The sequence below is a fragment of the Bos taurus genome, chromosome 8 (genome assembly GCF_002263795.3).
Source record: "Bos taurus isolate L1 Dominette 01449 registration number 42190680 breed Hereford chromosome 8, ARS-UCD2.0, whole genome shotgun sequence".
NCBI lineage: Eukaryota > Metazoa > Chordata > Mammalia > Artiodactyla > Bovidae > Bos > Bos taurus.
In genome coordinates this window covers 60,722,204-60,744,671 of record NC_037335.1, presented here as the reverse complement: position 1 = coordinate 60,744,671, position 22,468 = coordinate 60,722,204, and the positions used below count along the sequence as shown (strand labels likewise).

At 41.3% G+C, this 22,468-nt stretch overlaps 2 long non-coding RNA genes across 2 annotated transcripts in view; one reads left to right on the top strand and one right to left on the bottom strand.

Moving 5' to 3' along the window:
* Positions 1-16,694, bottom strand: part of LOC132345963 (uncharacterized) — a 22,337-nt gene extending 5,643 nt beyond the window's left edge. Inside the window, exon 1 of the long non-coding RNA XR_009495591.1 lies at positions 16,466-16,694. This is a non-coding gene — a long non-coding RNA (uncharacterized lncRNA). The remainder of the gene's footprint in view (positions 1-16,465) is intronic.
* Positions 12,738-22,468, top strand: LOC132345962 (uncharacterized). Its single transcript, XR_009495590.1, has 3 exons — positions 12,738-13,011; positions 18,020-18,121; positions 22,037-22,468. It is a non-coding gene; the product is annotated as an uncharacterized lncRNA (long non-coding RNA).

Genomic DNA, 22,468 nt, shown 5'->3' with positions numbered 1-22,468 from the left:
TATGGAAATATGCAAATTCATTAAACATAGGAGAAAACAATCTGTATTCCTTCCCCCGAGCAGACACTGCTCTAGGCAGCAGACAGTCAATGGAGAATATGATGATGGCCTGCTTTCAAGACACAGATGTTTAGCATTGATCTAGACCCAATACTATGGCTCAACAGCCTCATTTCCTGACACTTTTCAGCCATAAATTTCAGCCTAAATTTCCTGCCATGCACTTCCCTGGTGCACCAGGTTCTTTAATGCTTCCATAATTTTGGTTATGCTTCTTCTTCTATTAATACCTGTAATGCCCTCTCCCACATCTTTACTTGGCAATCTTCTATTCAGTCTTCAAAAATCAAGGAAAATGTCACTACTATTGGGAGGTCAATAGTGACTCTCCCCTTTTCCCTGCACAGTTCAGAACTATTTGAGATGTAGACAGAGGGACTGGCTGATTGAGATTAAAATGTCATTTTTATTATTAATAAAGTCTAGCTTGGAGAATATAGTTTATATTTGAGGTCAAATGACTTTGTTAATATCTGGCCATGGAATTAGTCAGACATTTTTAAAAAATGAGGCCTCCAGCCTCCAGGCCAACATCTTGACTGCCATTTCACAAAAAATCTATTACCATTGACCTTATCTCATGCTTTGCTGGCTGTCTGGTTACTCAGCTGCCTCTCTGATGGGCTGTGAGCTCCTAGAATCCTGAGCCTTGAACTTGGTCATTTAACTCTGTCCCAACACAGCAGACAGATGAAAGGCTCAAAGAGAGTGCGCTGGATGAATGATGACTGCCTTCTAGCCAAATGAATGAATGCTGGAGATTCCCAGGGTTCTTAAGTCAAAAAGCAGAGACTTCATCTAAGGGTCTTTCTGAAAAACCAGACCTAGGTCTCATAATAGCAACATCCGAGGGAGAGACTACTTTCACTTGGAAAGATTGCCAACACCGCCCCCGCCCACCTCCACCAACCTCCACCCCAAATAATGGACAGAGGGGAGGAGTCTTCAAGTATCACTGCAAGAAGAAATGTCACTTTCGGTAACTGTGCGTGGCAAAGCAGGATTAGAGCAAGGAGACAATAACTACCCTATTAACGCCTCACTTCATAGCTTACTTTTCCAACAGTTTTCTGAGGCATTCAGAGATAGGACTGTAGTTTCATTTTGTTGAAGAGAAAGCTGAGAATCAGAGAAAGAGAGCAATGAGCACAAATTCACAAGGAAAGGAAGTAATCCTTGTATTTCAAACAGAGAATTGTTACAAGACTCTCCAGTGTCCTTCTCAAAAGACTCTTGTCTCCTGAGACTCAGCCCAAGCCTGCACTCCCCAAAGACTCCTAGGCAGAGATAAAGTAAAAAGTAGTTTCTTTCTTGCTGAGAACACTTTCAGCCTATTTGCAAAGAAATCCCAACAAACCAAGTGTGAAGGGAGAGGGATGCAAGACTTGTGAAATGGAAGGGAAAGTATTGAAGAAGTTTCTGGATGGCAGAATTCAGCTGTAGTTCATTAGAGCCCCTCCCTCCTCTTGGAAGCCATCTTGGGATGATGTTCTGAGCCTGAAATTCCCGCTCCTTTTTGCTGAGCTCATTATGAATGTTGGGAAGTGATGTGTTGGGGGAGCAGAGTTGTGGGAGGGAGGAGGGCATTGTCTGGATTTCACCAATTGACATCACTTATGCCCTCTTCTCTATACTCGTGACGCACTTTATACAGGCTTCTATCATGCGTCTTAACAACCCACCTCTGTCTAAATCTTAAGAACTCTTTTCTGGGATATTTGATAAAGAATGAATGATTTCTGCAGTTTCTCAGGAGCCATCTGATAAACATTAATAATTGAGATGAGGATGAAAGAAGAGAATATTGAATGTCAGTATTTACAAATGCTTCTGCCTTCTCTCTTTACCCTCTCACCAGGAGAGTAACAGAAGCTGAGGGTAGACTAGACTGCTTTTCAGGAGAAAGAATGGGAGCAGGGAAGGAGGAGGAGGGAAATCAGTAGAGGCTGAGGATGTGAAGAGATGGAGACTGTCAAATGAACTGTCACCCTAAAGAGTGGAACTGTAGGAGCAGAGCTTTGTAAGAAGGATTTTCAGAAAATAGCTGTATGTTTTGTGATATAGCTCCTCTCTGTTTTCAAGGATATTCTGCAGAGATTTATACTACTTTTCAATGCTTTTCAGAAGTTGCATTTCTTTAATGCATCACTAACCTAATTTTGTCCTCAAAACTTAAGATACATTATAAGTAATAATAAGTAATTATAATTATTATAAGTATTATTATTATAAGTAAGTATAATTATAATTATTATAAGTAAGTATTATTATTATAAGTAATTATTATAAGTAATAATACTTTTTTTTTTCCTTTTTTTGGTGACACCACACTGCTTGCAGGATCTTAGTTCCTTGACGAGGGATTAAATCCAGGTCACAGCACTGTGAACACCAAGTCCTAACCTCTGAACTACCAGGGATGTCTCATAACACTTTTGATATTATTATACTAATCGCAACTACTCTTTATTGAATGCCTATAATATGCCAGGTCCAGACATTCTGTAATCACTGCAGAATGATCACAGAGAATCACTCATTCACTGCATTTAAATTTTTTCTAATTGACTTCAAATAATTTCATATGATTATTGATTCATACATAGAGAATTGCCATTATAATCTGTTCCTGGAGTCATAAACTCACATGTCTATGGGGATCAGGTGCTAGTGAAGTGGGCCATGGTTAACAGTATAAAATTGACATTGACCATGGGAGTCAAGTGATCTAAAGGAGGAACAGAGACTGATCAGATGGAGATTTTATGCCCCTAGGAGGGAACTTCTGATTAGTCTTAGTCAATTTTATCCTGAGAAAATGTGGTCTCATTGTTACTGAACTTTGTGTAATTTTTCCCAGAGAAGCTAGAAATGCCTTTTATATATTCCTGATTTTTAAATTTTGTGTTCTTTGAAACATTTGAATATAAATCTTTAGGGTAACTACCTTATGTCCCCTATTAAAATAGGCCAAAGAACAAAATAAAGTTAGTGTCATTGATAAGAAAAGCTAAAGCCACTTGGCTCTTGAGAAAAAATGGAGACCAGAATGAGGACAGGGTTTGTTGCAAAGTTTCTGTAGAAACTTGGTTTCTTTATTACCCAGTTTGTGTACTTTAAGTCTGTACTTTTCTAACTGAACCCTGGATTTCCCTAAAGGAACTGTGATTCTAGATAAGAATAATATAGTGAAATCATGAAGCAGAGCACTCAAATTTAAAAGATAGGCTGTACTCCAGCTAAGGGAGACAATCAGATCTGTTCTAGGCTTCTCTCCACTTCCAACTACAGTGATTTCTGGGACTGGATCCTATTGGTAGTCCAGAGGTGAAATCCATTTCTTAATCCTTCCACCAGCATGGTGCACTCTAGCTGAGTTCTGTGTCCTCAGGCTAGAGAAGAGAGTAAGAATGGAGAAAAAGAATGGGAGTGGGAGAAAGGGAGGGAGGTGTAGATTTTCAGGCTCAAATGTTGTCAGAGCAGGGAGGAACCTTAGATAGCAGGCCAGTCCAATTTTCAAAAATCCTTTTTTTTTTATATTGTGAAATTAAGATATTCTCTTCTGCCTTCATTTATAGATGAAAGAACAAGCTCATAAAGCGACCATGCAATGTCAGTGAAGTGCAGGGACAGCTTTCACAGAGACAGACGTTGGGATTGAACCAGATTATTATCAGTAGAAAGGAAAGAGGCTGGAATGTTGGGAAGTTTCATTCAATTATCTCTTTTTATGTCTGGTAAGAGACTGGAAAGAAAAGGACAAGGACTGTGTTTAAGTTTATATGTGTGCTCAGGCTCAGTCACTTCAGTTGTGTCCAACTCTTGGTAACACTATGGACTATAGCCCACCAGGCTCCTCTCTCCACACGGTTCTCCAGGCAAGAATACTAGAGTGAGTTGCCACGCCCTCCTCCAGGGGATCTTCCAGACTTACTATGATTCTGTGCTCAGAGTTCTATATTGCCATTTTACTTAAGTATTACCACTCCCCTGGGGAGGGGTATAGTTATTCTCATATTAGAAATAAGGAAATTGGGGGTCAGAGGGCTAATTAACTTATCCAGTGTCACAGTACTAGAAATGTAGAGTAACTATCAATAGAACCCAGGTCTCTCTGACCCTCAAGTTTCAATCCCATGTCCACTTAACCTCTATGCAATAATAGTTTATGAAAAGAATGATGATATTTTCGTTATGATGGCTGTGTTTTTTCTTTTTTCTTTTTTTGTTTTTTTTACAACTTTGCAAGCTTACTTTCTATTTACAACTACTACAAAATATTGGCTATATTCCCTGTGTTGTACGTTACATCCTTGAGCCTATTTTACATTCAGTACTTTGTACCTCCCACTCCCTTACCCCTACATTGCCCCTTTCTACCCATCTCCATGGGCTTCCCAGGTGGCGCTAGTAGTAAAGAACCCATCTGCCAATACAGGAAATGCAAGAGATTCAGTTCCATCCCTGGGTCGGGAAGATCCCCTGGAGGAGGGCATGGCAACGCACTCCAGTATTCTCGCCTGGAAAATCCCATGGACAGAGGTGCCTGGCAGGATATGGTCCATAGGGTCGCAAAGAGTTGGACACATCTAAACCAACTTAGCACGCATCCCTCCCCACGCTAACCACTAGTTTGTTCTCCATGTCTGTGAGTCTTCTTCTTTTTTTGTTATATTCACTTGTTTGCTGTATTTTTAAAATTCCATATATAAGTGCATATATAGCATTTGTCTTTGTCTTATTTCAGGATAAGTGTGCATTAATTATGCAATCTTCCAATTTTTATTCTGAAGTGGGAGAATGGGAAATAAGTACCTAGCGTGCTGCAGCCCATGGAGTCACAGAGTCAGACACAACTGAGCAACTGAACAACAGCAACCCACTGACAAACTACAAGGAAAGGGAAAAGAGTCCTGCTGCTCAGACACAGTGGCACCATATTTTGGTAAGGAATGAAGAAAACCCAACAGAATTGGGTTCTAAGGCTATCTTCCACCATAATCCAGTCATTTGACTTGGTCTTGGTTTTCTCATATGTAGAATGGTACAAAGAAAGGATTAGATCAAATGAATTATGAGGTTCCTTCAAACTCTAAGGTCTATATTTCCAAGGCTAGATAGAAGTGCCCAGTGGGAAGATGTTTTTAAATCAGCAAGAAAGCTAACAAGCAAAAAAAAGAAAAAAAAGAGTAGAAGACAGGTAGACTACAGAGAATATCTAATCCAGTATCTAAAACATTGAAAAGAGATATCTAGTCTGTAGCAATGAGCCCTTGCTCCAGTGAGATAAGCCATGGCATTTTTGGTCAGTTCTGAAGGCTAGAATTCCTTATAATGAGTCGAGGTTGCTTTCTTAGTCCTAGCTGTGCCATCAGGGCCACACAGCCTATTTCAAATACTCTTCCCCAAGTTAGTGCTACAAATATTGGAAAATAATGAGTATATCCCCTGAGTTATCTCTTCTCCAGGTTAAATATCCTCTGGGCTGCCATTCGTCTTTCAACACACATGGTGTCAAGTCCCTTGACCTAGGCTTATTCATTCAACAAACATTAATCAAGCAATACACATGTGCCAGATTCTGTGGGTTGTTGCTGTTTCTGAGTCACTAAGTCATGTCCAGACTCTTTTCGACTGCATGGACTAATAGCCCACCAGTATCTATATCCATGGGATTTCCCAGTCAAGAATACTGGAGTGGGTTGCCATTTCCTTCTCCAGGGGATCTTCACAACCCAGGGACCAATCTAGTACCTCTTGCATTGACAGGTGGATTCTTTACTTCTGAGCCACCATGGAAATGTAACTTAGAATACAGAAGAGTGAGAGTAACTTAGAATACAGAAGGTAAATAAGATGTAGTCCCAGTACTCAAGTGGCTTAAATATGGACCCAGTTCGCAGCATCCCTGAAAATTTACATCAGTAACATCAAAGATCACTGATCACAAGTCGGCATAATAAGTATAATAATAATGAAAAATTTTTGAAGTATTATAAGAATTACCAAAACAGATACTAACTTAGCTGTTCGAAAAATGGCCCCAATAGATTTGCTCAATGTACAGTTGCCACAAGCCTTCAATTTGTAAGAAAAAAAAAAGAAAAAAAGAAAAAGAAAACCTCAGTATCTGCAAATCACAATAAAGTGAAGTGCAATAAAATAAGCCATGCCTGTATTACCTAATGGGAATGACAGACAAACAGAGAACCTCCTAAACCATTGTACCAACCCTAGTAGAAAGTGTGCAAGTCTAGTGGGAGTCCAAGAGGAAATAGTTCTGCCCAGGAGATCAGGAAGGCTCGAGGAGGAGGTAAGACTTCTGCCTCCATAGGTCCATGCATAAATCATTTTATCTTCCTCTCATCCAAGGACTTTACCTCCTTCTGTCTTCTTTTCTTGGCATTTCTCTAACACATCCTGTTGGAGTGTTATGTTTCAAGAAAAAAATTTAAAAATATATTCATCTGCCACCTTAGAAATGTTTTCATAAGAAAAAAATTTAGCAGCTTGTGACAAGAATGACTATTTCAGCACATAAAGTCTGAGATAATTTCACCAGCTCCCATTCTTCCGACAGTCCATCCAACCTGGCTTCTTCTCTTTCATCATTTACTTTTTCTTCCTGTCTCTTTCCGTCTTTCTCTCAATCTCCCTTTCAAGGCATTTTTATATTCTCATGGTTCTTCCTCACAACACAGCCCCCCTTCCCCCTATTTTTTTTTAATAAACTCAAAGGGGTTAAGCAAGGGGAACAAGCTCGGAAGTCACAGAAGTAGGATTTGAACCTATCTCCTCTGATAAATATTCATATTCAGTTATAGGAAATAAGTCACAAGGTTTCTACCTAACCCTTTGCTAATCCATTATATTTGAAAATATAATCGTTTCCAAAACACACCAAAACTCAGACTGAACTCTCCTTTCTAGTTGCCCTCTAACCTTCTTGAATAGAATATCTTCTCCCAACTGCTTTTAACCTGTTTCTACTAAAGGTACATATGTCCAAACGTTCCATCATCACTTTCACATCAAAAACTCAACTTCTCACCATGTCCTGAGGAGGTAGATTTATAAAAGTACTTTATTTTATCTTGGAGGGATGTAGCATGATAAAATAAACACAGTGTTTCCTAAACGTTGGTAATTTGTATACTTCTTTCATGATTTTTATCACATTCTTATACCAGTCGCACATCTTTTAAAAAATATTTTAATTCGTTCACCTTTAAACTTAAATTTTTTGTTAATATTTGTTTGTTAATATTTATTTATTTTATTTATTTGAATGTGCCAGTTCTTAGTTGCAGCATGTGAGATCTTCAATCTTCATTGTGGCATGAGAATTCTTAGTTGTGGCATATGGGGTGTTAGAGAAGACTCTTGAGAGTCCCTTGGACTGCAAGGAGATCCAACCAGTCCATTCTAAAGGAGATCAGTCCTCGGTATTCTTTGGAAGGAATGATGCTAAAGCTGAAACTCCAATATTTTGGCCACCTCATGCAAAGAGTTGACTCATTGGAAAAGACTCTGATGCTGGGAGGGATTGAGGGCAGGAGGAGAAGGGGACGCCAGAGGATGAGATGGCTGGATGGCATCACTGACTCGATGGACGTGAGTCTCAGTGAACTCTGGGAGAGGGTGATGGACAGGGAGGCCTGGTGTGCTGCGATTCACGGGATCACAAAGAGTCGGACACGACTGAGCAACTGAACTGAAATGAACTGAACTGAACTGATGGAGTCTAGGTCCCTGACCAGGGATCAAACCTGAGCCCCCTGCATTGGGAGCCAGAGTCTTAGACACTGAAACACCAGGGAAATTCCTCAACTTAAATTTTAAAGGAAGCTTTAGATTACTACATAATATCCCCATCCATAAAATCAAAGTGCGTTTTATGTTTCCTAAACATTAAAATAAAGCCATAACTATTAGTATCTTTAAATATTTGTCTTGAACTACTTCAAATAATCTCAGGAGCACATTGGTGAAAACAGGGCTGTTGCCATTTGCATCATGGTCATGTCAGAGCTGTTCAGGGCACAGCCTGTGGCTGTACACATTAACCCTGAGTAAACCTTCAGTTCAGTTCAGTTCAGTCACTCAGTCGTGTCCAACTCTTTGTAACCCCATGAATCGCAGCACACCAAGCCTCCCTGTCCATCACCAACACCTGGAGTCCACCCAAACTCATGTGCATTGAGTCGGTGATGCCATCCAGCCATCTCATCCTCTGGCGTCCCCTTCTCCTCCTGCCCTCAATCCCTCCCAGCATCAGTGTCTTTTCCAATGAGTCAACTCTTCGAATGACGTGGCCAAAGTATTGGAGTTTCAGCCTCAGCATCAGTCCTTCCAATGAACACCCAGGACTGGTCTCCTTTAGGATGGACTGGTTGGATCTCTTTGCAGCCCAAGGGACTCTCAAGAGTCTTCTCTAACACCACAGTTCAAAAGCATCAATTCTTTGGTGCTCAGCTTTCTTCACAGTCCAACTTTCACATCCATACATGACCACAGGAAAAACCATAGCCTTGACTAGACGTACCTTTGTTGGCAAAGTAATGTCTCTGCTTTTGAATATGCTATCTAGGTTGGTCATAACTTTCCTTCCAAGGAGTAAACGTCTTTTAATTTCATGGCTGCAGTCACCATCTATAGTGATTTTGGAGCCCAGAAAAATAAAGTCTGACACTGTTTCCACTGTTTCCCCATCTATTTCCCATGAAATGATGGGAACTTTAAAAATAGTGGAAAATAAAGCGAGTATTTGGTGGGAGCCTGTAAACCTGTGCTCCAGCTGTACACTGCCACTGATTTGCTGTGTGACTGTGGGCAATCCTCCCACCTCTCCAGACTACAGCTTCCAGATATAAAAAATAAGACGGTTGAATTGGAAGAGCTATAAAATCCTCTTTTAGTCACTATGATCCTTTTTTGAGTAGTTCTAGTCATTTTGGATATCATTCTGTGGCTTTTAATCCCAAAGGAAAGTCTTGCTATTATTGTAATCCATTCAGATACAAATGAGTACTTATTAATAGATACTGAGGAAAAGAATTTTCTTTGTCCTTTGCTCTGGAGGTAAGATCAGGTAAATCTTCCAAGATAGGGTTCATGTTGGGCAAGAGGGCAGCTCCAGGCAAAACTGTGGATTTGACATTATTGTTCAGAATCAGATACTATCACTATGGTTGTGAACTTTTCCCCCTCTTGACTAGAGTAAACTCTTTGAAGGCAAGGGTTGGAATCCTCACAGTACATTAATGTGACAGGATCTCAGTAAATGTTTGAATATGGGAACAGAAGGGAAAGGAGAGAGGGGAGAAATTTGAGGGAAAGCAAGGAGATGGGGATGAAGGGCTTACCCTTTTATTTCTCAGAATAAGAGAAATACCCTTACTCAGAATATTCTGAGAAAAAGTAGTCTCAGAATACCCTTTTATTTCTCAGATTTATTTCTCTAAATCATTTTGGTTCAATAGGGAAGTGACACCTAGATGGGAAGGGAATTTTTTCACTATTCCTGTTTCCTGTCTTAATTTTCAATGATGCATTGTTTCATACAGTGGAAATACCATGTAGGATGTTTTTCTAATACTTCACCATGCTGCTGCTGCTGCTAAGTCACTTCAGTTGTGTCTGACTCTGTGCGACCCCATAGACAGCAGCCCACCAGGCTCCCCCGTCCCTGGGATTCTCCAGGCAAGAACACTGGAGTGGGTTGCCATTTCCTTCTCCAATGCATGAAAGTGAAAAGTAAAAGTGAAGTCTCTCAGCCATGTCCGACTTTTAGCGACCCCCTGGACTGCAGCCTTCCAGGCTCCTCCATCCATGGGATTTTCCAGGCAAGAGTACTGGAGTGGGATGCCATTGCCTTCTCCCAATACTTCACCATAGTTAAGGCTATTTTGAGATTTACCTTATGTATCTTTCTTTTCCCTAATATATCTTTGACCTATTATTTATGGGTTGCCATTTCCTTCTCCAGTGCGTGAAAGTGAAGCCGCTCAGTCGTGTCTGACTCCTAGCGACCCCATGGACTGCAGTCTACCAGGCTCCTCTGTCAATGGAATTTTCCAGGCAAGAGTACTGGAGTGGGGTTCCATTGCCTTCTCTGCTATTATTCATAAATGCACCCTATTTAAATGATTTAAATGCAATGCTAATGCTTATATATTTCCACTAATTCTTTCATCTATTACAGAAATATTTTTGAACCCCTACTATGTGTCAGAAACCATGCTAGATATTGTTGAAAATATGATGATGAATAAGAAATGGTTCACAACTTTAAAGGTTTCATAGGCTATTTTGGGAGACAGGTAAATTAGAACAGACCCTTGGCACTTGTGATTTACTATTCTTTGTTTCAGCTATTCAATTCACAAACAGCCTCAAAGATCCATGACATGAATTTAATAGTATTGAGAATAATTATTCTGATATTATGGGCTGTTGAAAGGATTATCTGAGATAATGCATTTTTAAACACCTAGGATGAATTTAAATCAAGAGCACTGTAAAAATATTGTATAAGAGGGACTCAGTTGGCTAGCCAAGCCAAACAGAGGGTAAGTAACTGGGATGAGTTGCAAGGAGGAGGGAATCTGGGCAGAATATCCCATTCTCCAAGTTTGGGTGAGAGATAACATTGCTAATAACCAATAAAAATATGGTAGACCATGAAAAAAATATTAATCAATCATAGGAACTGTAAAACATAAGTCATGGTCCAACTTCCTGTGTGGCACTATCTTTAAAAACCACAAAGTATTTATCAAGGTTGAAAAGAAGAAGCATGAACACATGGTGTAAATATAGTGAAGATCATTCCTCCTGCCATCTCCACCTAGGTGAAGTGTTGCTTCCCTGTCTGCATAAATATAGTTCTTCATATCAATACTTGCACAACTTTGCATCACTTAGAACACATATTTATAACTCTTCTTAACTATCAATATTTGTAAACTCTGATAACATTATTTGAAATTGTCAAAAGGAAAAAAAAAATTTCTGTTTGCTCTCTGGCTTTCTTTCATTAGCAATGTTCTGAGCAACCTCTGTTCTCTGTCCATTTCTTTCTTTCTCTTTTTGCCCTGTTTCATTTCTTGCTGTTGCTTCTTTCTTGCTTCATCAGAATTGTTTAGTGAGTTGGTCAGATAGAATTAGTGTCTCAGAGACTGGAAAAAACAACCGTGTCCTAGTGTGCTCGAAGGTTCAGGACCTTGGACAGCAACACAAATGCCCTCCCCATTTAAACATTCTCCTCATACTCTGCCTTATACAGTTAATAACGAGCAGGAATCATAAAGGTGTGTGTCAGGGGCCTGCTATAAGACTCAATTAGGTAAGTGTTATCCTAGCAGAATAAACAAAGTGCTGCAGGAGAACCAAAGAGGGAGAGATTTAACCTTCTTAAAGAATCTGGAAAAGTTTCATATAGAAAGGTGACACCATATTGGGACCTCAGAGAATAAAAGTCATAATATACAGCTGTTTGAACTAAAAGGGATCTCAGTTATCCTTTTATACAATTTTGGTTTTTAAAAAAGTTTTTCTTAGTGTATCAGTAGAACTGGCTGCATACAACAGAAAACCTAAATAAATAACTTAAAAACAAGGTAGAAGTTTGTAAGAGAAGTAGAGAGACAGTCTATACAGAGCTGATATGGAGACTTCACAGTCATTAGAAACCCAAGATCTTTATGTCTTTCTCTTCAACTGTCCTTACTGGATTCAATTCTGAAGGGGAACTCAGGACCCAATATGGCTGTTCAAACTTTAGCCATTTTCTAGGCAGAAAAAAAAGAAGAGGGTGATGATGTTATTGCCCTGTTATCTAATTGAGCCTCTTTTAAGGTGATATCCTAGACGTTCACCTGCAACTTCCATTCACATCTCACTGGTCATCCCTAGCTACAAGAGAGATTGGACAATGTAATATTTTGGGTGGACATATTAAAGTCCATAACAAAATTAGAATTTTGTCAGTAAGGGAGAAGAGGAGAGGAAATATTAGATAGGCAATCTTCAGTCTCTGACACATTTAGTAAACTCGATAAGGGACCTTGGGGGTCATGTTCCCTGTATCCCAGAGCCTAGCACAGTAAATGAAAATGTGCATGAATAAATTTCACTTGGGGAAAATTGTGAGGCCTCTAATTCTTCACAGAAGGTTCTTCTCACTGCACTCTATTTCTCAGAATTTCCACTCACTCGTCCTGGTTCCTCTCTGAGTCATCCTGAGCAGGTTGACCTTTCCTTTCATGGCAAGCATTTAGATATCTGGAGACACTTCTCATGTCCTGTCCTCTTCCCCTATATCTTTACTTTGCCAGGACCATTTCTCATAAGACATGACTCCTGGATTCTCCCTTTTAATTTTTTTTAAATATAATTTTTAGCAATTCTTTACCTTTTTTGTTTTGTTTGAATTTTTATTTGTTTGTTTTTGGCTGCTCTAGGTCTTCCTTGCGTGTGGTATGTGGTTTCTTTGTTGCAGCATGAGGGATCTTTAGTTGTGGCTTAATCAGGGATTGAATCTGGGTCCCTGCGTTGGGAGCTCAGAGTCTCAACAAATGGGCCACTATGCAAGTCCCTCAGTTTGGTTTTATGGCAGTTTTGTCCCAGCCTGAAGCCAGGAATGAATGAATCCATTACAACAATGGCCAGAACTTAATTTCAGGTACTGTCTGGGCTCCAAACAGACTGACATGAGGCCTTATAAATTATGCTATTAAATTTCCTTGCAATTAAAACTCTTACAAAATAGATGGGGGAAAAAGAGAGACACATGAAAAGTAAAACACCATCCCAAAAGCTGTTACTTGATATTCATAAGCTATTATCTCCCTGTGTTTTCTACAAATAGTGCCTGGCATGGTGGAGGTTTGCCTTTTGGTTCCAGACCCAGATGCTGCTTTCCTGTTTCCCTGGGAGTTGGTCATCCAGGTCATGTACCCCTATTTCTCCTCTCTTCAAAGCCTTGGGTCTCTCTGATCAAAATACTATTCACACACTGTATCATGGGGCTTGCATTCTCTACCCTGCAGAATCAGTGGGAGCTTTTCTAGAAGATACAGCCTCAAGGCCTCAAATTTGCCTGATCTCCCATTAAACATCCCACCCAGCTTTGAGTCCAGCTTACCATTCTGCTTCATAATTCCTGGATTAACTTTGCTTCACATATTTTATGAATATATACACTCACTCATGTAACCACCACAGACCAAGACATAGAATATTTATTGCTCCCTAGAAGTTTCCTCTGTGGGCTTCCCTGGTGGCTCAGCAGTAAAGAATCCACCTGCAATGCAGGAGACATAGGAGATGAGGGTTTGACCCTTGGGTGGGGAATATCCCCTGGAAGAGGAAATGGAAACCCATTCCAGGATTCTTGCTGGGAAATCCCACAGACAGAGGAGACTAGCAGGCTACAGTCCATAGGGACACAAAGAATTGGACACAGCTGAGCATGAGCACAAATAGGCTCCTTTGTACTTTCTTCTAATCAATACCCACTCCTCAACAATTGGCACTATTCTGGGTAGTTTTGCCAGCTTTTGAACTTCAGATCAGTGGAATTAGCCTGTAGGTGCTTTTCTGCTTCACCATTATGTCAGAGAGATTCATCTGTGTTGTGTGTGTAACTGTTTTGCTCTTTTCCATTGCTGTGTCCACTGTGGCAAGTGATTCAAAGATTTCAATTTGAATCTAAGGCTTCTCTGGTGGCTCAGTAGTAAAGAATCCACCTGTCAATTCGGGAGACATGGGTTTGATCCCTGATCTGGGAAGATCCCACATGCTGCAGAGCAACTAAGCCTGTGTGCCACAACTGCTGAGCCTGTGCTCTAGAGCCCAGGAGCCACAACTAGTGAGCCCACGTGCCACAATTACTAAAGTCTGCTTGCCCTAGAGCCCATGCTGTGCAACAAGAGAAGCCACCACAATGAGAAGCCCACACTAGAGAGTAGCCCCCACTCACCACAACGAGAAAAAAGCCCACACAGCAACAAAGATCCAGCGCAGCCAAAAATAAATAAATAAATAATTTTTTCTGAGTCTAGAATGTGGTCAAGATTGAGAACCATGGCTCTAGAGTCAGAAAAAAAACAAGACTGGACTCCTATCTCCATGACCTGGTTTTGTTCCTGAAATGTCCCATCATCAGATGCTCTTTGGGCTCGACTGGAAATTTAGCTTCACTCAGTTACACTCACTTGGCATCAGATTAATTTACAATGGGCCTGGATAAGAAACAGCATGCTGATAAGGCAGCACCTGGTACTTCTCTTCCTCAGGAGTTGCTGTAGTTGTCCAGTAATCCAGCTCCCCAGGCCAAAGGAGATAAAAATCACATCAGTGAATGTTGTGACAACTTTAGCTTAGAAATGCCCTTGCCCCTGGACTTCCCTGGTAATCCAGTGGTTAAGAGTCTGCCTGCCATTGCAGGGCTCTGGGAAGATTCCACATTCTGCAGGCAACTAAGCCTATGCATCACAACTACTGCACCTGTGCTCTGGAGCCCAAGAGATGTAACTGCCGAGCTCACGTGACTCAACTACTGATGCCCACATGCCCCAGAGCCCGTGCTCTGCAACAAGAGGAGCCACTGCAATGAGAAACACACACACAAGTAAAGAGTAGCCCCTGCTCGCTGCAACTAGAGAAAGCCTAGGCGCAGCAAAAAGACCCAGTGCAGCCAAAAATAATAAATAAATAGATAATCTATTTTTTTTTAAAAAGAAATACCCTGTCCCAAATAGGAATCAATATCTTGTGTCCCACAGGCATAACCTTCAGGTTCTCTGTAGGAGATGAACCTAGTTACAGGAGTCACTGTGCTTAGGGAGGCCCAAAGCCTTGGCTTCGCATCAGGTACTTATATATGCTGGCCCAGATGCATTTTACCAACCAGGGGTTATTTTTACCATAATCAATGCTGCCTAATACTATAGCTGACATTTCACCTTTATTACATTTCCAGGGGGATAGAGCTATAAAGTTAGCCCAAATTGGTCCTAAGAGAAGGAGAAAGTAAATTCTCTATTCATACCCACCTTTAGCTAACATATTAACCCTTATAGAAAACCCAACAAGTTCATATTAGGTCTGAAAATGCCCCCTTTCCTTGAGTTTAAAACAGTATCTGGCACATAAAGGTGCTTAATAGATGTTTGTCAATGAGCAAATTAATGATAAATAACAACAAACTGCCTGACTAAATAATAAAACTACTTGACTTCTGTGTTATATTGGGCAAGTCTTAATTCCCGTTAAACCCCTGCTACCTCATTTGTAAAATGAGAATAATTTTACATAGAGAGGAACTGTAGAGAGTTCTCATCTCTATAAGACTGTCGTAAGGATTAAATCGACGAGGTATATAAAAGATATTACAAACAGCTTCATTTAAACTTTATTATTATTGATGGCAAGAGGAAGCTTAGGGAGAGAAAGGGATTTGCACCACATCACCAATGGTGGCGGAACCGCTTAGGTTTCCTGACTCCCAGTCCAGTGCCTGTCTGTAGTACCACAAGACTCCTTATCCAGTTTATGTGTAAAAAATCATAAATCTCAAACCAATTAGGATTTTTGTCCAGGAGAAAAAACATTTGTGAAAGTCCACTTTGCAGACTTATCACCCATCCTTTACAGAACACAGTCCGTTAAGGGTACTTCGCCTAGTGTTAAGGGTGAAATCAAAATTTTTCTCAAGGGCATGAGAAGTGAAAATTATGTTCTTAGCCTGCTGCTTATGTTCCTAGCTTCTTGTTTTTAGCAGACAAACAGCAAACAGAACCTCTAAGCATTCATTCTTGAAAGTTCTGTTCCTTTTTCCTTTCCAACAGCCACTGCAGGGAGGGGAATGTGAAAAGCAATATGATCAGAATGCAATGAAGGAACAAATCTCACTAGGAGTCAAATACCATTGTTTAAAAAAAAAAAAAAAAACGGTACCATGGCAGAAGCCCAAAAATCAGAGGCTTCCCCCAGTGTTCTTTGAATCCGTTTTTTTAAGCTGTTAAAAACAGCCTTAAAATAAACCTGCCATCTTGTGAGGACAGGAAGAAGGTTGCCGGTCTTTCCACCACCATCTGCAGGGCTAGCTCAGCTTTAGGCTTCCTTGAGCCACACTCCCCCGCCTCCAGCCTGTTCGTTACAACACATCAGGGTGAGGTTGGTTATAGTCTTTTTCCCTAACTTAGCAGAATTTAGTTACAGTTAAAATTTGAGGTGAACCAAGAAGAGACCATAGAAATTGTAACCCATTTCACAATGCATTTTTTTCTTGTAATTTCACTTTCTCTAATACAGTTGACCCGGGAACAACACAGGAGTTAGGAGTGCCCACCCACCACAATTGAAAATCCCTCTATAATTTATAGTCAGTGCTCCTTACCTGGGGTTCCTTCATACCAGGGGCTCCTTCATACTCCCAATTACTTCATATCTGTGGTTCCACAACTGATTCAACTAACCACTCATTCAACAAACAGTGAATCTGATTCAACTAATCATGCATTCAACAAACAGTGGATTCTACAGTATTTGAGAAAAAATATGCTGTTAGATCTGTGCAGCTCAAACCTGTGTTGTTCAAATGTCAACTGTAAGTTCTAATGCTGTGCTTGATCTATTTTTATTTATCAGTCTGAGTTTGGATCAGGTTAGTCTGAGTAGGTTCAGGGCTCAGGCTACATCTGACATTAGATGTTGGTCTGCTACTGGGGTCATGGCTCAGACTGTGATTGGTATCAGGATTCACCATGTAGTTGTGATTAGGGCTCAGTCTGTGCTGGGCTATGTGTATAGTCAGTGATTAGGGAAGAGACCTGTCTGTGATCAACTTTAGGGCTCAGTCTGTACCAGAATTAGGTCTCAGCCTTTAGCAGAGATCAGATTTGTTTGTGGTAACCACTGTGATTCAACCCATAGCAGGGGTTATAGCAGGAGAGGGCTCTCTCCAGGAAAGAAGGCCTGGACGCATTGATCAGGAGTCAGAAAAGTCCACTGAGGGGTGGTTAGACCAGGTGACTGAGCAGAAAGGGAACCAGAGAACTGAGGCTGGGAGGGTGAGGCGAGATCAAGATAGAGTCAGTGACCCCCTTCAAAATAGCTTATATTTAAAGAACTGATGATATCAAGTGTTGGGGAGGATGTGGAACACCTAAAACATTCTCATATTACTGGTAGGAGTATAAACTGTACAACAACACCAAACAGCTGTTTGTCAGTATATATAAAGTTAGGTGTGTGTATATCCTGTGGTTCAGACTTTCATTCCTGGAATGAACAAACAGCTGCTACCCACCATGTGGACAGGTCTCACAAAACAGTGTTAAGCAAAAGAAGCTAGACACCAAAGAGTAGAAATTTTATGAGTCCATTTGTGTGAAGTTCAAAAACAGACAAAATTAATCTATGGTGGCTAGGAGCCAGAATAGGGGTTACATTTAGGGGGTGGTATGAGCAGGAGGCACCTTCTAGAAAGGTGGTATGGTGTTTATTTTGAACTGGGATGGTACACAGTTGAACGTATTTAAAAATTCACTGAGACGAACATTTAATACGTGCACATTTTATCCCATGTGAGTTATTTCTCATCGGGAAAAAAAGAAACAATATAGAATTGTGATTGGTTAAAGACTAGTTGGGGAGTTAACTTCACAGTCCTGACTCTTCTGCATGATAATTGTGATGTTACTGCCATGGTTTCTGGAGCCTGGGGTTGGGCCTTAGGGGTTTGAGGAATGACAGGGTGCAGGCCTTAAAGCAACCAGTTCAGTTTAGTCGCTCAGTCGTGTCCGAGTCTTTGCGACCCATGGACTGTAGCACACCAGGCTTCCCTGTCCATCACCAGCTCCTGGAGACTGCTCAAACTCATGTCCATTGAGTCGGTGATGTCATCCAACCATCTCATCCTCTGTTGTCCCCTTCTCCTCCTGGTATATAGACAGTCACAGACTTGGTATCAGGAGCCCTGAGTTTGGATCTTAACACTCTGCTCAGTATCTAACCCAGGAGGAAGCACTGGTGTGTGGTAATTGGTCCTGAGGTGAGTTACAAATTATTCATTGGTAATTATAAATCACTGAAGCTTTTAGTAATTTTCTCTTAATTCATTTGAATTCATAATACATGCATTTGGTTAAAAAACAAATTAAATTTTATAGAAGAGTATACAGTAAAAAGTCCATTTTCCTCTCATCCCTGAGTCCAAACACTGGTCCCTCATTCCTCCTCTTGAGAGACAACTACTGTCATCAGTTTTTTAAATACCCTTCCAGAGATAGCCTATGCATATTCATGAATGATTTCCTTGAAGAAAATTAGAGCAGTTTCAAGGTATCCGTGTAATAATGTTGCTTTGCATACTGAATATTTTCAAAATGAAATTATGTTTTCATTATAAAAATAATACAAAATTATTTAAAAATTATATAAAGTAAAAGTGAATGCTCCCTCCATCCACTCTGCCCATATTTTACTCCTCAATTACAGAATTAACCACCGTGAACTCTCTCCTATATGGACTCACTGATAACTTGATACATGTGTAAACATACATAGACTATTACAGTAAGTACCATATTTGCAATCTGATTTTTTCATCAATAATGTATCAAAGATATAGTTCCACATGAATTGCATATAGTTCTTATTACCCTTCTTTTAAGGCTGTGTAACAATAGGCAAGAAAGGGATAAAGATATGGCAAGAATTACAGTGGAAAGTGTGCACCTGAAAGCAGCATCTCTCAAAATGTCCCAGAAGAAAAAAAGTTAAAAGCAGTTGATTTATTCCATCTTGGTCTCAGTTTCTCATCTGCAAAATGGAGACAACAACAAAAGCCCTGATTGTCTCACAAGATTGTCACAAAGATTACACAGGAGGAGAATGAATGCAGAGTACTTTGAGAACTGAAAAGTGCTGTGTAGACATGGGAGACTGTTATTCCTAGAAGAGAGAAGGAATGGTAGTTGCAGGGTCTAAAGTCTACAACCAGCACTACTAAAAACTGTTTTCCTGCCTTTCTTCACCAAATGAACTGTCCATTTTTGCATAATTGTGAACATTTATTGAGTTCTTACTTTGCCAGGCATTCTTCTAAGATATGATTACAAATATATGTAAATATCTATATTGGGCTTCGCAGGTGGCTCACTGGGTAAAGAATCCACCTACAATGCAAGAGACACAGAAGACTCAGATTTGATCCCTGGGCCGGGAAATCCCTTGTAGCAGGGCACGGCAACCCACTCCAGTACTCTTGCCTGGAAAATCCCATGGACAGAGCATCTTAGGGGGCTACAGTCCATAGGGTCGAATAGAGTTAGACATGAATGAAGCAACTCAGCATGCACGCACGCATGATATATGTTATGAAATAGATACTCTTATTATCTTCATTTGACTATCAGACAATCAAGGCTGGCATGGTTGGCAAATGGCACTCTTATTTCTGAATTGTGCCGAGTGAAAGTCACTCAGTCATGTCCGACTCTCTGTAACCCCATGTACTGCATAGTGAAAGTGAAAGTGAAGTCGCTCAGTCGTGTCCGACCCTTTGCGACCCCATGGACTATAGCCCACCAGGCTCCTCCGTCCATGGGATTCTCCAGGCAAGAATACTGGAGTGGGTTGCCATTTCCTTCTCCAGGGGATCTTCCCGACCCAGGGATCGAACTTAGGTCTCCTGCATTGCAGGCAGACGCTTTAACCTCTGAGCCACCAGGGAAGCCCATGGAATTCTTCAGGCCAGAATACTGGAGTGGGTAGCTTAGCCTTACCCTTCTCCAGGGGATCTTCCCAACCCAGGGATCGAACCCCAATCTCCTGCATTGCAGGCTGAGCCACCAGGGAAGAAGACCAAAAGTGCACATGTCAAACTCTGTGCTATTCACTTTCGAGGCTTACCCATGCTTCAACTACGTAATTAGGTTGAGACTTAGACAGGGAATATGACTATGCACTGAAGAAAGAAGGGGCTCATTCCACTGGTACTAAAAAAAAAAGGAACTAAGGACTCAAAATCTCGAGTCTCATAGGTAGTCACACAGGTGCTTACACTGCTACTTGCTCTGAAACCCTTCGTGATTCCTCTCTGCCAAATAAAAGCCAAGTTCCTCAGCCTGATGTTCCACCTCTTCCTTAGCTCAGTCAAATAACCTTTCTAGGCCTTTGTTTTATAAGACAGGAACTTCTAAGCCCATCATTTATACCTGTCTGGGGAAGTCATGAGAGGTTAAATTGTGTCCCCTAAGAAAATGTATGTAATCGTAACCCCCCAAACCTCAATGGACTTTGTTTGGGAATAGCATTGTTGCAGATGTAATTCGTTGCGATGAAGTCATAGAGAAGTAGAGTGGACTCCTAGCTCAATATAACTGATGTCCCTGTGAGAAGATGGCCACATGAAGAGACAGTCAGGGAGAATGCCATATGACCACGAAGGCAGACATTGGAGTTATTGAGCTGCAAGCCAAGGAATGCCAAAGACTGCCAGGAAAGGTGGCGCTAGATGTAAAGAACCTGCCTGCCAATGCAGGAGACACAAGAGATTCAGGTTCGATACCTAGGTTGGGAAAATCCCCTGGAGGAAGGCATGGCAACCCACTCCAGTACTCTTGCCTGGAGAATCCCATGGTCAGAGGAGCCTGGCAGGTTACAGTCCGTAGGGTTGAAAAGAATCAGACAAAACTGAAGCAACTTAGCATGCACTCATACATCAGGAACTAGGAAAATACAAGAAAGGGTGCCCTTACAGGTTTTGCAGGGAGAGTGGTCCATCTAATACCTTGATTTGGGACTTCTAGCCTCCAGAACAGTGAGACAATACTTTTCTGTTTGTAATACATTTTACCACAGCTCCAGTAAACTATTGCAAGCCTCAGCCATTTTACCCCCTGATACTGCATCAGGCCAAGATGTGTCAGGCCTTCTTTTTTCCTGTCGCATTCCTGTTCTCTCAGTCAGCCATAGCATCATCGGCGGTTTGCTTGTATAATACAATCACACCCATGACATTCCCCATCTCTTCTGGTAGCAGCACACCAATGGTCTGTTTACTTCCCAACACACTCTGTGCAGGGCCAGTTGGGTCCCCTGCCCCCTGCTTCTTTCTGGCTCAGGGCCAGCCCAGCCCCTCTGGGGAGACAGGAGATTGAAGCCCCCTCCTGCGTTGCCTAGGCAACAGTGCCTTCTGAGTGCCCTGGAGCCAGGCAGCTGTGGCTGCAGGGAAGGGAGGGACCAAGGGAAGGGGGAAGGGAGAGAGGAGGACTACTGGAAAGACCCAAGGAGAGTCCCTAAAAGTGGCTCTAGTATAAATCCAGAAGGTAAAATTAAAACTGCCTCACCAGCATTATAAAGCAACAGGCAAGACCTGAGCTGGAGAGGAAAGACTTTACTCAGAGCATTCTATAAGGAGCTCAGTTCTGTGGGTCTTTCAATCCAAACTCCGTTCAAACCTATGCTTGAGACCTTTTGACAGCATAAGAGATCAAAAGATAACAAAATTCAGGCAAATGGGGATTGGCATTTTGCACACCAAGGGCAAGTCTTCTGTAAATTGCCTTAAGATGAACAGTAAATGAAGAGAAAGATGAACGCAATTTTTAGTTCACCATAAGTAATGACTGCTGTATTCAGGAGAACAGGCAAGGTGTTGGTTAGTTGGGAGGGAATACAGGGAGGAACAAGAAGCTATACTTGCCCTCAAGCAACACATCGTCCTTCCTTCAATCATTCCTGCAGGGATGGATTTCTATAGTTGCATGCTGGAACGTCTGAAGGCAATTTTTCTTATTCCACGGGGTTAGGTCGGGTTTCTAGAGAACCTAAGCAATCACCTTAATACATTGCCCTGGCCACAAATTGGTTCAGGGGTGGGCACATACCCAATCTTAGCCAGTGACGAGTAGTGAGTGTTGGTGGGATTGCTGAGAGAAACACGTTTTCTCTTCTGTACTAGGAGCCACCATTACCATCTTGCCCCCACATGGAATCTTGCATGAAGCCAACTGGTGGCTCTCGACAGAGGATGTGATGGTTGGACGGCATCAGCAACTTGAAGGACATGAGTTTGAGCAAGCTCCAGAAGTTGGTGATGGACAGGGAAGCCTGGCGTGCTGCAGTCCATGGTGTCGCAAATAGTCAGACATGACTGTGGGACTGAACTGACTGAACTGAACATGGCGGCAAGCACAGCTGAGAGATGGAGAAATACTGGGAGCTGGTGACACCATCTGAGCCCCCAGCTCAAGCCAATAAATTCTACATGTTTCTTAAAAGTGGTGTCTGTTACTTCCAATTCAAAAAGTTCAATAAAAGATAAATTAGGAACCCTTTTAACTGATTGACCAGACTAACCAATGTTTCTCATTCCCTACATAAAATACACTGA